Genomic DNA, 6,000 nt, shown 5'->3' on the forward strand with positions numbered 1-6,000 from the left:
AAAACATCATTGTCATTTTGATGTAAGGGAGGTGGGTGAGGCCGGCCACCCTTGGTGGCTGCGGCAGTGCTAATGGCGACTACATGGCCGGCCACGGCGGCATTTTGCCGTATGGGGTCCGATCCCATAATTCCGTCATTCATCTTCTCTCTGTAGGGATAAAACAAGCTCATATCTATCGTACCTTTTAAGTATCGAAAGATTGTCTTTACACCAATTCAATGGCAATGCGTTGGCGCAGGGCTACATCTAGCCAACAAGTTCATAACAAATGAGGTGTCCGGTCTTGTATTGTGTTAAGTACAATAATGCGCCTATTGCACTTAGGTAAGACACTTCTACCAATTAACACGTCTTCGTCATCATCCCTAGGACGAAACATATCCCCTTAGGGTCAAGACTACGGATGGCCATGGGAGTGCATCTTGACTTTATCAAAATGCCAAAGCATTCATTGACACGGTATACAAGTTCTAAATCTAGACAAAACCATGTTCTCCCAAGGTCATTCATCTCAAACTCAGATTTCAGGTGTTCAGCGGTTTCCCTTAACTCTCAAGGGTTCCAATTATGTTTATCAACATAAACCACAACAATTGCAAATCCGGAACTTGTCATGGAAACGCGCGGGCATAGTTCATCATATCCCTTCCCAATCAAGTAGTCAATTTAGTTAGCATTTCAACTTCATTGCAAATGCACTCTGTGGTCTAGAGCACTTGATTTGGGTAAATGAAGTCTACAAGAACCTTCATTATATTCTGTATCTAGATCCCCATAAAGATATGTAGTGACCACATTCGTAAATTGCATGTTCAGTTATTCAGAAACTACCAAACTGACAAGGTAGTGGAGTGCAATGACATCCATTACGAGAGAATATGTCTTCTCATAGTCGATTCCAGGGCGTTTTGTGAGAAGCCTTGCGCCATAAAACGAGATTACCATATCTTTTTCTCATCACGCTATCTAACGAAGACCTATTACTGTCAACAACTTTTACGTTAGGAGTTGTTGGCATATCAGGCCCGAAATCCTTCCTCTTCGTTAGTGAATCCAATTCAACCTGGATCACATCTTTCCTTTTAGGCCAATTTCTTCTACGTTGATATTCTTCAACGGAGCAAGGTTCGATGTCATTGGTCTCAATAATCCCACGTCCTCATGTACACTAGTGTAGTTTGTAGAGATCTCTATATTCTCAGGAATTTTTTCTAACATTGAGGCGTCCCCCAACGATGTCTCTTAGACATAACCACAATCCATAATATTCTCATGAGACGGATTTTGAGTATCAATGATCAATGTATCAAGTTGTGCCAAACTCGCTCTCTTCTCAGGGCGAGAATCCATCGAATTTATGGGTCTCCTACGCTCTCTAGCGGAACCCATGGCCTATGACGCCATTATGCCACCTTATGGCGTCACAATACCACCATCCATGGTGGTGGTGCCGTGCCCATCTCCTCTGGGTGGCGCCATGTCCTCTTGTGGGGACATCAATCCTTGCAGGCATGTTTGCAGCAGGTATACGTGATCTCGTCACTTTTAGGGGATCAAGATGAGACATAGTGGGGATAGACCACGACAATTTCTGTCGTTCCTGTTGAACGTTGACGTTCTAATCTCCCCCTAACGACGGGAAGACTGTCTCATCAAAGTGACAATCCGCAAATCTAGCGGTAAAGAGATTGCCTGTCAAGGGTTCTACATAGCGGACTTATAGTTGGAGATTTATACCCAACACAAAAATATATATATATGCATTCGTTGTAATGACCCATTTTGATGCGTTGTGGCGGCGCGATTGGCACATAAATCACATACTCAAATATGCGTAAGTACAAGATATTAGACTCACACCCAGTCACTAGCTGTAACGCAAATAAAGGTTGAGTGGCTATGGGTCGTAGACGAATTTGCATAGCTGCATGCATGCGATATTGCATAACCCCAATCGGAAATATTGGTGCGCATTTACCAATGTTTGGGCTACCATCGTAGTCGTTTAATGGTGGCTTTTCCGCGAGACCATTGGGGTATGTATATGGGAATATGATGCCTAATATCAATCCCCAATGATATGCAATAGTCATCAAAATTTTTCTATTAAACTGAATGGGATGATCTAGGTAGTGAACTCGTAGCCATATGATTTGGGCTAGGAGTTTATCATAAGCAGCATGACGAGTGGACGATAGCACGACACATGACCAGCGTGCCTGCACATCAACCAATACCATAAAATATCTACGCAGTCCGCAAGTTGGTTGAATCGATCCACAGAATCCCTTGGATTCTATGTAAGAATGGAATTATTTCCTTAGTATCCTTTGCATAGGATGGTCTCGATCCTAAAGAACAGGCTTTAGAAGCAACCAATGAGGATTTTGGTTGAGCCATGAAGTCACAATTGACTTTAGAAGTAGAAAGAGGAGGTGAGTTAGGGTTCTTTGGCGTCAAAGCCAAGTGATGGCCGCAGGGGGTAGGCGGCGCCAGCCATTCGTTCTGAAGAATAGATGTCCGTGTGAAGTCTTTAGTATTACGGATCATATCATGACCTGGGTGCCCCAAACGGTCATGTCAAAACCTACATGTGTCGGTATCTCAAAGGTCATCTCTGATGACATCATTGGACATAATTACTCGAATAGTGGTTACATACAACCTACTAGAGTGACACATAAGTTTCTCTAAGACTCATATATGTCCGTAGTCATTAGAGGTGATGCAAATGAACTCTTGTCCATTCTCACAATGTGTTTCCACATGAAAACCATTGGCTCTTATATCTTTGAAATAATAAAGTTCGAATTTAAGATATGTCCAAGACATGAAATAGAATAATCGATACTTTATTAATAATAGCCAAAGCCAATGATTACATCAAAGTTTCTGGACCAAAATCTAATCCAAAATAAAAATCAAACTTTAGACAAATCGTAGTCACTCAATCCTTTCGGTAACTCCAATTAAACATGACCAGGAAAGAAAGAAGAGATGTCGGTGGAGCAAAGCTCGCTTAAGTACCACTAATCTTAACTAGTTTCCTAGACATCATACTTAATTGGGTGAGCCTAGTGAGAAAGAGTTAAGACAATTGTCATTTATTGATTTAAGGCATGATTGCCATTACATAATTCTTGAAAAATAAAAGACTATACGAAAAATCTGCAGCATTTTATCTTCATCGCTAGATTTAAAGTCTTTCATAACTCGATGTACGTCTTAATCACCATTGATCAGATACTCCATAAAACATAATGTAGAGGATGCTCTCTTAATTAAGGCGTATTGACACAATATACATGGTCCCTAGGACCATTGGCGTTGGAATAGTGTTACCATGGCCAAAAGTGGCGCCATGGTGTCCAACCCCTATACCCTCAAAGTCATGACTCATTTGGTCATGTATTCGCCAACTTTTGGCGATTACCTTCTTGAGCATGTTGATCATATGGATCATATCGTCCATGGCGACTTCTTCTAGTCATTGAACGGTGCTCATGGTAGCCATCTTGAGGCCTACCATATTCTCTATTCACAAATTCGTGGTTGTGCCTTTCAACACAAGCCATAGCTCCAATTAGCTGATGGAGATTTGTGATCCGTCCTTCGTTTGATTAAGATTCGATAGAATTCAGAGAATCTTAATTCAGTGAATGGGAAGGTAGTTAGGGTTTTCTCAATCAATTGTTCTTCTGTGATAGTTTTTCCACAAGCATGCATCAATGATCTGATGCGGAGAGCTTCCGAACAATATTCCATAACTATTTCAAAGTTTAGAGAAGCGGAGATTATTCCATCGTGCTTCTCAGTTCGGAAGATGGTGAATGTTTACTAAAACGTTCACAAAGCGCTACCCAAAGGTTTCTAGCACTATCCTCATTCATGTACTCAAACTGGAGTGCCATCTCTATGTGGTGCTTCATCAGGGTAAGTACCCTGGAATTATCTATCTCAGTTTGAGAGTCTTGAGCGGTTCCTTCAGAACAGGGCTCTTGGATTGTAGGCAATAAATCAAGGGCAATTAGTTGGAGCTCAACATTATGAGCCCACATGAAATATCCCGTGCCCGTAGAATCCAATGGAGTAAAATCGAGCTCATTCAAGTTTGATATCCTGAAAAAGGAGAAACAAGAACGGATTAGTTTCGGAGTCAATGCTTCTACGAAAACTAATATTAAGATTTCCAAGCCTTAATGCTACCAAGAAATCAATTTCCAAGAAATTGGATTAGACCAAAACAATGACGTTTGTATGGTCAAAAATCGATGCTTACGGACGCTCTTAGTCCGAAGTCTACGAACGCTCTTAGTTCGTATAGCGTGAATCCCCACGATTCCACTTTTATAGAATCGAACCCACATTATAGAAAGGTGGGATGTAGAAGAAGGGAGGTTGCAAGTCCCCGAAGAAAAGAAGATAAAATTAAATTGCGGAAAGCAGGAACTTTAATGAAAATACTTACTTGGATTTCTTTTCTTATTCTTCTTCTTGGTCTTGATCTTGAAGATGATGTAGGAGGAGGAGAACTTGAGGCGATGGAAGTGGTGCGCACGGCCAAGGATGGTGCGTACAGGTTCCTAGGGTTTGGTGTTGAACAGCAGGATGCTTTGCAGAAAAATTTTGGCTTCTGATTTCAGGGTTAGGGCTCGTGCTGATAACGTGTTTTAGAATGAGAGATTTGAGAGAGATTGATGAGAGAATTGTGTGTTCCACTATTGATAATAGGAGCCCTATATATAGGGATTACAAAGTACATATTCTAATGATACAAGGAAAACTATTTCGAATAGGATTAGGAATTCTAGAACCTTCTCTCCTATTACAATCATAGAACTAATTCTAGTTTGATAAGGCACACAAATGTTAATATTCTTCAACAGCAGGCTTATAAAAAGTGGTCCGAGATAAGCTAAAAATTTCAGCTACTTATTGTTTAAGAACCGCTATACTAGACAAATTGTGTCCTGTCTTATAGCTTTTTCATTGACTGTATATCTCCTGTCTCGTTAGTGTTTGACTGTACGTATGTAATGTTGTCCTTCTTTCCTGGCCCTAATAAGGGGATATCGTGATCCTTGCAAGTTATATAATTCACTGTAAAGACTTGATCTTCCCGGGATATAAACTTTTGACGTTTCCCTTGATCTAACTGAGAAAAGCAAACCCTTTGTACTTTCTCTAACAATTATCCATATGGTACGTGCCAAGCTTTCCCTTCATCCATCACCCAAGTTAGTGATTAATCCCTTTGCACATGACTCGAGCATAACAAAAGATACAAACTTTCCCAAGCTATTGATTAATTAATCTAGCTATATTGTAGATTGTAGTGAGGATGGTGTATCCTTACAACCCCCGAGGTTTCCTTTACTATCGATCCCTTTGCAGCAGCCAAGCATGACAAGAAAACAAGCATTTGAAAGCTAAATGTTAAGTTTTCAGTGTTGGTAATTTCATATCCTTAGGGTTTAAAACTATTGTTCACCGACTAATCAAGCAATAGCCAAAACAGCAGGTCAAAATGGTTGTTAAGGTTTAGTCATTTCTTAAAGTTATGCACATCGGTCACACCGCACTGACCTTGATGGCTTGATCGAGTTGTATTCTGCTAAACTGATAGCTCTACTGAAAATTTTGGTTCAACATGACTGCCTGTTAAGGGTTCCAGTTAAGTAAGACATACAAGCAGTTGAAAAAACTCTGTCGTCCAAGTGAGCCATATTATTATACTACATTGTCAGAGCAACTCCAACAGCTTCTCTATAATTTTTGTATTATAGGGAAGCAAAAGTCAAAGCTTTAAGCAATTTTTCTTCTTCAACTCCAACAGATTCCCTAGTTTACAGCAATCTCTAAAATCTCCAAATTTTTCCTTAAAATTTTAGAGATTGCTGTAAATTTAGGGAATTTTGTTTTCTCTCTCCTCACTTTCCCTAAAATGGAGAAAGTTATAGGGAAACTGTTGGAGCAAAAGAGGCTCATTTTTCCCTA

Source organism: Rosa rugosa, chromosome 3 (assembly GCF_958449725.1).
Source record: "Rosa rugosa chromosome 3, drRosRugo1.1, whole genome shotgun sequence".
Lineage (NCBI taxonomy): Eukaryota > Viridiplantae > Streptophyta > Magnoliopsida > Rosales > Rosaceae > Rosa > Rosa rugosa.